The sequence below is a fragment of the Panulirus ornatus genome, chromosome 5 (assembly GCF_036320965.1).
Source record: "Panulirus ornatus isolate Po-2019 chromosome 5, ASM3632096v1, whole genome shotgun sequence".
NCBI lineage: Eukaryota > Metazoa > Arthropoda > Malacostraca > Decapoda > Palinuridae > Panulirus > Panulirus ornatus.
Window position 1 is genome coordinate 12,221,574 of NC_092228.1, and position 11,733 is coordinate 12,233,306.

Here is an 11,733-nt window from a genome sequence, read left to right on the forward strand (position 1 = left end):
TGCCCAAACCATTTCAAAACACCCTCTTCTGCTCTCTCAACCACGCTCTTTTTATTTCCACACATCTCTCTTACCCTTACATTACTTACTTGATCAAACCACCTCACACCACACATTGTCCTCAAACATCTCATTTCCAGCACATCCACCCTCCTGCGCACAACTCTATCCATAGCCCACGCCTCGCAACCATACAGTATTGTTGGAACCACTATTCCTTCAAACATACCCATTTTTGCTTTCAGAGATAATGTTCTCAACTTCCACACATTCTTCAATGCTCCCAGAATTTTTGCCCCCTCCCCCACCCTATGATTCACTTTCGCTTCCATGGTTCCATCCGCTGCCAGATTCACTCCCAGATATCTAAAACACTTTACTTCATCCAGTTTTTCTCCATTCAAACTTACCTCCCAATTGACTTGACCCTCAACCCTACTGTACCTAATAACCTTGCTCTTATTCACATTTACTCTTAACTTTCTTCTTTCACACACTTTACCAAACTCAGTCACCAGCTTCTGCAGTTTCTCACATGAATCAGCCACCAGCGCTGTATCATCAGCGAACAACAACTGACTCACTTCCCAAGCTCTCTCATCCACAACAGACTTCATACTTGCCCCTCTTTCCAAAACTCTTGAATTCACCTCCCTAACAACCCCATCCATAAACAAATTAAACAACCATGGAGACATCACACACCCCTGCCGCAAACCTACATTCACTGAGAACCAATCACATCCTCGATAAAAACTTTTCACTGTTTCTAACAACTTGCCTCCCACACCATATATTCTTAATACCTTCCACAGAGCATCTCTATCAACTCTATCATATGCCTTCTCCAGATCCATAAATGCTACATACAAATCCATTTGCTTTTCTAAGTATTTCTCACATACATTCTTCAAAGCAAACACCTGATCCACACATCCTCTACCACTTCTGAAACCACACTGCTCTTCCCCAATCTGATGCTCTGTACATGCCTTCACCCTCTCAATCAATACCCTCCCATATAATTTACCAGGAATACTCAACAAACTTATACCTCTGTAATTTGAGCACTCACTCTTAACCCATTTGCCTTTGTACAGTGGCACTATGCACGCATTCCGCCAATCCTCAGGCACCTCACCATGAGTCATACATACATTAAATAACCTTACCAACCAGTCAACAATACAGTCACCCCCTTTTTTTATGAATTCCACTGCAATACCATCCAAACCTGCTGCCTTGCCAGCTTTCATCTTCCGCAAAGCTTTTACTACCTCTTCTCTGTTTACCAAATCATTTTCCCTAACCCTCTCACTTTGCACACCACCTCGACCAAGACACCCTATATCTGCCACTCTATCATCAAACACATTCAACAAACCTTCAAAATACTCACTCCATCTCCTTCTCACATCACCACTACTTGTTATCACCTCCCCATTTGCGCCCTTCACTGAAGTTCCCATTTGCTCCCTTGTCTTATGCACTTTATTTACCTCCTTCCAGAACATCTTTTTATTCTCCCTAAAATTTAATGATACTCTCTCACCCCAACTCTCATTTGCCCTCTTTTACACCTCTTGCACCTTTCTATTGACCTCCTGTCTCTTTCTTTTATACATCTCCCACTCAATTGCATTTTTTCCTTGCAAAGATCGTCCAAATGCCTCTCTCTTGTCTTTCACTAATAATCTTACTTCTTCATCCCACCACTCACTACCCTTTCTAATCAACCCACCTCCCACGCTTCTCATGCCACAAGCATCTTTTGCGCAATCCATCACTGATTCCCTAAATACATCCCATTCCTCCCCACTCCCCTTACTTCCATTGTTCTCACCTTTTTCCATTCTGTACTCAGTCTCTCCTGGTACTTCCTCACACAAGTCTCCTTCCCAAGCTCACTTACTCTCACCACCCTCTTCACCCCAACATTCACTCTTCCTTTCTGAAAACCCATACAAATCTTCACCGTAGCTTCCACAAGATAATGATCAGACATCCCTCCAGTTGCACCTCTCAGCACATTTTAGGTATATAATGATAAAGGAGTCCAAATTGGGGATGACCAAATGTAGATATCAAGCAAGAAGAATTGGAATAGAAAGACTTAGGAATACTCCTGGAGTAGAAAGAAAAGATACTTGAGTTAGATGATGAACAGAGGTATAAGATAACAGTTTGAAGGCCATAGTGATGAATTTTTATGCTCAAAAGAGAACAGGAGGAGAGGAAACTGGAAAGTGGGAGTTTTTGTATCATGAAACACAAAATATTTTGGGTGAAAGGTTAATTGGGCCAAGTTTAGGTGACTTATCTGTTGATCAGCCAAGTAAAAAGGTTGGGCTGAGAAACAGGGAAATAATAGTAACAAGAGATTAAGTAAGTTAACATGATGAAGATAGTATTATGGAGAAGAGTGAAGAAAATAATAGACTGATAGAACAAGTGTGATAATAGATGTATAAAGGCAAGAAAGCACTTTTGAAGAGGACTAGAAACTTTAAAGTGACTGACGAAAAGCTCCAAGAATTGGCCTGCAACTGGAGTAGACCAAATATGTTACTGTGGAAATAGTGAAATGGGAGATAGATTGATACAGACTGGTAGTGAAATGGGAGATAGATTGATACAGACTGGTAGTGAAATGGGAGATAGATTGATACAGACTGGTAGTGAAATGGGAGATAGATTGATACAGACTGGTAGTGAAATGGGAGATAGATTGATGCAGACTGGTGGTGATGTTTTCACTGGACAAGGATACATTCATTGTTTAGAAAAGGCAACAAAGGAAGATGTCAAAAGTATGAGATATACTAAAGACAGCAGGTATTGGATGTAGTTTCCAGTATTGAACAGATGGTAAGAATAGAAGAATTGTTGCTGAAGTAAAAGAATGATATCTCCAAAGGTTAATTTGAGAATGGAGTATGATAAACTGATGGTATAGCTGGCAAAGAAACCCATATAGAATGAAGAATTAGTAAGAGTGTTTAGTAAAAAATAACGAGAAAAAAGAAAGAAAAATAGAAGGCAAAAACAGAGGGAATACAGAGTGGTGGGAAATCAGGAGAGCTGCAACTTTAACACAAGTAGGCCAAGACAATAAAGATGAATTAATAGAAGACAGCAGAGAACTGAATAAGGAGACTACTAGATATGATTGTTCTTGAGACAAGAATTATGAAGATAGACTTATACATCATCGTTCATAAATTTTCTTTCAGTATAACAAGAAAGGAAAGAAAAGACAGAGAACAAGGGCACTTGGACCTCCCAGTAAGGCTGTCCTAAAATTTGAGGAGTCCTGGTAGATTATGGTCCTTTCAGCCACTGTATCATAGAAATGTAAAAGTAAGAAAATCTCTCCTGATATCTTTGATGCAGATAAAACTTTTGAAATTTGAACTTCCAAAGATTTGAAGGTCTCCAAAGTTGAATTTGAAATAAATTTTATATGTTTCTCACTTTTTCTGGGTCACCTTGGGTCACATGCACCCCTTCGGTTCAAAATATTCACCACATAATTGTATTTTCCATATAGGTTTTGTGCAAGGTCCTCTTCACGTAGGTCTTAGCTAATGCAGGAATTGATGAATACTGAGAACTTGATTCAAGAAAATAGGTGAAAAACATAAAAGGCCTACTTCCTTCCTGACTTTACTGATCGTGTTTTTTTTTTCTTTAAACATTCAAATTATAATTGATAAAGTTATATGGTATTTTGTATTTTTCATATTATTTTCCACACAGTCCAATTCAGAAGGTTCTTACCTTATGAATGAATTGATAATCATGAACATATTTAAAAGATATATGAGGAAATAGCTAAAACAGATCAGCTGTGAAATATTTTTTTGAAAAACTGTATCCCAAAAGAAGCCAATCTTACCAGAATGACACTGTGCATCCCATTGAAATTGCCAATGTTGTGTTTAGTTAGGCAAGTAAAACAATGTTTATAAAAAGATTTGTAGCCAATTAAAGAAAATCAAAATTATTTCACCTTAGTGCTCTCACTGGATGGGTATCCTACACGTAAAAATAAATTTTTGATATCAAAACGTTAAATTAATGATAGAAATAACTAATAAAGGACAAACTAAGCAACCAAGAAGCAAGTGATGTTGTTCTAAGCTTACCTAAGGAAAAATAAAAGAAACTTTTGGTGGAAGTGTATTGGTAAAGATATCCCCAATCTTTAGCTGTTTTCTTTTATATTTGTTTAGATTTGAAAATGACTCAGTAATATATTCATCAGATAAGAACTTTTGTGGTGAATCTTGTAGGAAGATTTATGAAAAATTAGATAAACCATATCATTTTATCAAATATTTCTAGAATGTTTTGAAATGAATGCTGTCACTCACAAATGATGGAGATACATCTCTTTCACTTGTTTTCTCCTATAATTTTTTGGAAAATGTAATTAGTTATCATTTTATGCATTAGGTAAGATACTAGATAAGAACTATGTATAAGAAATATGATAAAATGCATTTTACTATGGCAATTTATCAGTTATATGTTGAATGTTTGGAACTCAAGGAGTGCAAGGGCTAGATAAGAATTCCATCTTAATACAACAAAACCCAGAAGATAGCCAAAATATACCTGAATAACAGTATGTATTCCATCCAGATTGCATAATTTGTGTTCAAATAAGCTAATACTGCAGTGTTTGGTATAGAAAATGAAAAGATTGATGCCAATCAAAGAAAAAAAATTATTTCATTTTAGTTCTCCTACCAGATTAGTCTCCTTAACACACAAATATATCCTAAATACGGAAGATGAAAGCCGGCAAGGCAGCAAGTTTGGATGGTATTGCAGTGGAATTTATTAAAAAAAGGGGGTGACTGTATTATTGACTGGTTGGTAAGGTTATTTAATGTATGTATGACTCATGGTGAGGTGCCTGAGGATTGGCGGAATGCGTGCATAGTGCCATTGTACAAAGGCAAAGGGGATAAGAGTGAGTGCTCAAATTTCAGAGGTATAAGTTTGTTGAGTATTCCTGGTAAATTATATGGGAGGGTATTGATTGAGAGGGTGAAGGCATGTACAGAGCATCAGATTAGGGAAGAGCAGTGTGGTTTCAGAAGTGGTAGAGGATGTGTGGATCAGGTGTTTGCTTTGAAGAATGTATGTGAGAAATACTTAGAAAAGCAAATGGATTTGTATGTAGCATTTATGGATCTGGAGAAGGCATATGATAGAGTTGATAGAGATGCTCTGTGGAAGGTATTAAGAATATATGGTGTGGGAGGAAAGTTGTTAGAAGCAGTGAAAAGTTTTTATCGAGGATGTAAGGCATGTGTACGTGTAGGAAGAGAGGAAAGTGATTGGTTCTCAGTGAATGTAGGTTTGCGGCAGGTGTGTGTGGTGTCTCCATGGTTGTTTAATTTGTTTATGGATGGGGTTGTTAGGGAGGTGAATGCAAGAGTTTTGGAAAGAGGGGCAAGTATGAAGTCTGTTGTGGATGAGAGAGCTTGGGAAGTGAGTCAGTTGTTGTTCGCTGATGATACAGCGCTGGTGGCTGATTCATGTGAGAAACTGCAGAAGCTGGTGACTGAGTTTGGTAAAGTGTGTGAAAGAAGAAAGTTAAGAGTAAATGTGAATAAGAGCAAGGTTATTAGGTACAGTAGGGTTGAGGGTCAAGTCAGTTGGGAGGTAAGTTTGAATGGAGAAAAACTGGAGGAAGTAAAGTGCTTTAGATATCTGGGAGTGGATCTGGCAGCGGATGGAACCATGGAAGCGGAAGTGGATCATAGGGTGGGGGAGGGGGCGAAAATCCTGGGAACCTTGAAGAATGTGTGGAAGTCGAGAACATTACCTCGGAAAGCAAAAATGGGTATGTTTGAAGGAATAGTGGTTCCAACAATTTTGTATGGTTGCGAGGCGTGGGCTATGGATAGAGTTGTGTGCAGGAGGATGGATGTGCTGGAAATGAGATGTTTGAGGACTATGTGTGGTGTGAGGTGGTTTGATCGAGTAAGTAACGTATGGGTAGAGAGATGTGTGGAAATAAAAAGAGTGTGGTTGAGAGAGCAGAAGAGGGTGTTTTGAAATGGTTTGGGCACATGGAGAGAATGAGTGAGGAAAGATTGACCAAGAGGATATATGTGGAGGGAACGAGGAGAAGTGGGAGACCAAATTGGAGGTGGAAAGATGAAGTGAAAAAGATTTTGTGTGATCGGGGCCTGAACATGCAGGAGGGTGAAAGGAGGGCAAGGAATAGAGTGAATTGGATCGATGTGGTATACCAGGGTTGACGTGCTGTCAGTGGATTGAATCAGGGCATGTGAAGCGTCTGGGGTAAACCATGGAAAGCTGTGTAGGTATGTAATTTGTGGTGTGGACGTGTATGTATATACATGTGCATGGGGGTGGGTTGGGCCATTTCTTTCGTCTGTTTCCTTGCGCTACCTTGCAAACGCGGGAGACAGCGACAAAGCCAAAAAAAAAAAAAAACTAAGTAAAGTAGTGGAAAAACATTTGTCTCATGAAATGAAAGAACATTATATAAGAATAATTGAACAACCAAGAAACAGTTGATATTATCCTTAATTTACCCATGGAAGAATGAAAGAAACAGTGGTGTAAGTGTATAGGGAAAGATGCCATACTCTCACTCCCAACTTCTTTAGCTATTTTCCCTTATTTTTATTGAAAAATGTTGACAATTATTAATTCAATCATCAGAGAAAAGCCTTTTGAAGAGAACTAAGTAGATAGATACATAACAAATATAATACACTGTGTGATTTTGTTAGTTACAAATTGAATATGAAGGGACCACCATCACAAACAATCAGTACAAGTTTCAACCTCAGTCTATTTCATCTATATTGTCCGTTAATTTTCTGAATATGTAGACAATTATTAATGTGTACATAACGTAAGAACCTTCTGAAAAGAACTTTACAAATGATATCTGAAAAATACAATGTACCATATTTTATTGATTATGAGTTGAATGTTTTGAACAGAAGGGACATGAGAGCTATGTAAGAATTTCATCACCTTGGTTCAACAAAACTTCCCATGATGTCCAAAATGTACTGGAATAATGTAGTGTATACCACCCAAATAGCCTGGTTTGTGCTCATTTGATCTAGTATAACAGTGGTTGATTAAAGAAAAGATTTGTAGCGAGTCAAAGAAAAAAACAATTATTTTGCCAGATTGGTTTTACTAGCATTTATTTGTTTGTAGATAGATTAAGTGTAAGTCGCCAGGGTCTGAATTTTTCCTAAAGTTTAACACTGCTTTGTCCTAAGCCATTTGAATTTTGGAAGTTTTACATGTAATACTTATTCCATCAGGAAGATTCGAATAAGTATATCAAATATACAATGAAAATGATGAAGGTAAAATCAGGAGAGTGCAGTGGGCAGTGGGAAATCTCGGTAATAGGGATTTTCACTTCAAGAAAATCAGTTGTAAACTCCAGAATGTAAGAGTGGTAGAGAATTTAGGAGGCAAAACATAAGGATGGTGCATGAGAGAGTGAGACAAGCCAGTCATTGATGTAAAACCCTGAGTGATAGGTAGTTTTCACTGCAAGGAGATCAGCAGTATATTCTAAAATCTGCAAAGGGAGGAGAAATTCAGAGAATTTCTTTTATATATATTCATGAAAGCTTCCTGCACCAATATTTCTCTGAACAGATAAGATACAGTGGAGCTGATGCATCATCAGCAGTGGTTCCTTTTTTGATATTTAATAGTTCAAGGTAGAAGATATCAGCTGTGTTATCCCACATTAGAAAAGTGATCATTTAGTGCTCAATAAGAGTATTTGGTTAGTGAAGAAAGGGTAGAATATGTTTTGAAGTTGTGAAAAGCTATTTTATCCACAGTAGGAGTCCAGTGAGCAAGGAAATTAAAGAATCCCAGTCCTCCTCAGAATAAAAGGACAAATCCCAGTGATGTCATGTGGGAAATCCCAGCATCTGTCCTTAAACCTTTTTGTATTGCAACTGACTTTAGGCACTTCCCTGAAAGGTATCAGTTGTGGAGCAAATAATGAAAGTGTTAGTATCTTTTTAAGTGATATTTTTTTTACAGTTTATTCATCTGACATTAAAATTTCCTAAGAAATTTAATTAGAAATCTCATTGTTGTGAATTTATTCACAAATTGGAAAAAAAATCCAGATTATGAAGTCAAAACTGAAAAAACATTCAGAATGATACAAAATGTTTCCTGAAGATTTTTGACACTAGAATTTCTTAATAGAGAGGAAAAACAATATTTCAAAATTTCTACTCATCAAATGAAAATGTTTGAAAAAGAATTATATATTGAGCTATTAAGCCAATAACTATGGAAAATGTTCAGAATGATGCAAAATGTATCCCAGAGGAATGAATGTGTCCCAGTGGAATGAATATTTATGGATGAAGTACAACCACAGTTTCATTTAAGTTATGCAGTGTATACAGTATAACAATATATGCTGATGCAGAGAGAGTTGTACATTTATTGAAAATTTTACCAGTTGAAGATTGGTACAAAAAATTATTTCATTAAATGTAAAACTTTGCTATGATACTGGGAATCTGGAAAATAAGATCTGTTATGTATAAATCAGAATCAATCACAATTAGAATATCTTACCCAACTACTATGTTGTTTTTGCTCTAGTTTTCAGAGCCACCACCAGTGTTGAAAGAACTTGGCATGAAGGTTCACTCTCAGTGCACTCCTTGAATATGGTACTTTGGATTAAAAGTTTTTCTACAGCAGTCAAATTAGCTCCCTGGGGCACTGATTGTTTTCTTCAGCTAAAGTTTTATTAGACATTGAAAGGGTTTATTATAGGACAACTATATGAATCAGTCCACTACTTAACACCATCTTTTTTTAAGAAACAAGGCTAACATTGCAGGCTCATATCTTGATATGTTGAACACTGCCAACCATTCATTCCTGCAAAACCCCAGGATATACTGCAGGAAGTAAAAGATGATAAGGAAGGAGAGGAAAGACGGAGGAAAAAGAAGGCTTGCATAGTGGCTTCTTCTGTGGGAAGAAATTCCCTACCTTACATTCCTCCCCAGGAGTCCATCTTGAAAGGCTCCTACAGCACTCAGGAAGTCCACTGGGCAGGACTATGGGTGTACTGTGTACGATTTAATATAGTTAATGAGGTCTTTCACTGACATGTTTATCATGAAAAGAAATTTCAAATGTGTTATGCTGAGTGTTTAAACATGTTATTGCCAACAGGTGCAGGAATAGTTAAAAAGTATTGGGACTGTATCTGGGAAGTGGCAATGAAGGAAAATTGCTCCAAGGCTGTGCTGACTGAAATTGTGCTGTCAGACATAAGGAAAATAAAATGTGTGATGTACTAATAAAAATTATATCCATTTCATCTGAAATACTGTTCTTTTAATACAAATATAACCAGTTTTGATGAAATTGAAAAAGATATTTGTGATGTTTTGTCCAAAATGTGACTCTAAGTAAAACTATTACCCATTTGGACATTTTTGACAATATTTGATTTTTTTTATATTACGGTGGAGGGGAGAGTTAAAGTCTGTTCTACTGGTGCCATTCTACAGAGAGGACATCTGTATCATGGAATGAGAAGTCTTTTATGATAGAAACTATGCACAGAAGGGAGAGCATTGAATTTTGTAATGAATATATGTACCTTATGTGTAACATTCACGTCAAGGATCCACTTGAAGGCTCTCTGACCCATGTTGTCTTGAAGATAGGAACTTAAATCTGAACAGGGTATCTACCCTTTGTTGTAAACACACTGAAGCTGATACTGAAAGACTGAGATCCCATGCTGACATGGTGTCCAGAAGAAAAGATTGCTGTGCTTCATGGTTGAAAATGCATTGAACTACTGCAGTGTTGCCCAAGATGAAACAGATGTTGTTTCCCAAGGGAAACTTTGCTCACTAGGAATGATTTTAGTACAAGTTCTCATGAGACAGTTATGAAGGGTAAGGTTCTTAGGCCCTTGGGACCCCAGACCTATTTGACCCTCAGATGAATGACATCCTCACCCTTGTTAGAGATATATCTTGAAACCTGAAGGCCCAGAGATGGAGTTGACCATAGATTGTCTTGAAGTAACAGACATAGGAATTTTATTAGCTCCTGGAATGTGGCACAGAAGGCTTTTTTTTTTTTTATTTATGAAGAGGCTAATCCTTTAGAAATACAATAAAGCCTCAAAAAACTGTTTTTTGTATCAAACCAATCCATTTATGGCTTTAGGCAAAGTTATTTGGGATTGACATGTAAAACCACAAATCCAGCTTCATGGGCTTTAGTACCTCTACCTCGTTGAGTGACAAGACTCTCAACCAAAGTAAGAGTCACATATTGCATGGTGCTGTAGGGAGCACATGTATCACACAGTTAACAGTACACAAAGTCCCTCTACAGACTTCAGCATAACATCTCAACATGTACATACATGTGTATGTGGGTGGGTTAGGCCATTCTTTTGTTTGTTTCCTTGTGCTACCTTGTTAATGTGGGAGACAGCGACAAAGTGTGATAGATAAGATGAATAAGATTTTTTTTTTTTTTTTTTTTTTTTTGCCGCTGTCTCCCGCGTTTGCGAGGTAGCGCAAGGAAACAGACGAAAGAAATGGCCCAACCCACCCCCATACACATGTATAAACATACGTCCACACACGCAAATATACATACCTACACAGCTTTCCATGGTTTACCCCAGACGCTTCACATGCCCTGATTCAATCCACTGACAGCACGTCAACCCCGGTATACCACATCGATCCAATTCACTCTATTCCTTGCCCTCCTTTCACCCTCCAGCATGTTCAGGCCCCGATCACACAAAATCTTTTTCACTCCATCTTTCCACCTCCAATTTGGTCTCCCACTTCTCCTCGTTCCCTCCACCTCCGACACATATATCCTCTTGGTCAGTCTTTCCTCACTCATTCTCTCCATGTGCCCAAACCATTTCAAAACACCCTCTTCTGCTCTCTCAACCATGCTCTTTTTATTTCCACACATCTCTCTTACCCTTGCGTTACTTACTCGATCAAACCACCTCACACCACACATTGTCCTCAAACATCTCATTTCCAGCACATCCATCCTCCTGCGCACAACTCTATCCATAGCCCACGCCTCGCAACCATACAACATTGTTGGAACCACTATTCCTTCAAACATACCCATTTTTGCTTTCCGAGATAATGTTCTCGACTTCCACACATTCTTCAAGGCTCCCAGGATTTTCGCCCCCTCCCCCACCCTGTGATCCACTTCCGCTTCCATGGTTCCATCCGCTGCCAGATCCACTCCCAGATATCTAAAACACTTTACTTCCTCCAGTTTTTCTCCATTCAAACTTACCTCCCAATTGACTTGACCCTCAACCCTACTGTACCTAATAACCTTGCTCTTATTCACATTTACTCTTAACTTTCTTCTTTCACACACTTTACCAAACTCAGTCACCAGCTTCTGCAGTTTCTCACATGAATCAGCCACCAGCGCTGTATCATCAGCGAACAACAACTGACTCACTTCCCAAGCTCTCTCATCCCCAACAGACTTCATACTTGCCCCTCTTTCCAAAACTCTTGCATTCACCTCCCTAACAACCCCATCCATAAACAAATTAAACAACCATGGAGATATCACACACCCCTGCCGCAAACCTACATTCACTGAGAACCAATCACTTTCCTCTCTTCCTACATGTACACA

At 38.2% G+C, this 11,733-nt stretch overlaps 1 protein-coding gene across 1 annotated transcript in view; it reads left to right on the plus strand.

Moving 5' to 3' along the window:
* Positions 1 to 11,733, plus strand: part of LOC139748567 (RCC1 and BTB domain-containing protein 1-like) — a 93,762-nt gene that overhangs the window by 72,343 nt on the left and 9,686 nt on the right. The window lies entirely within an intron of this gene.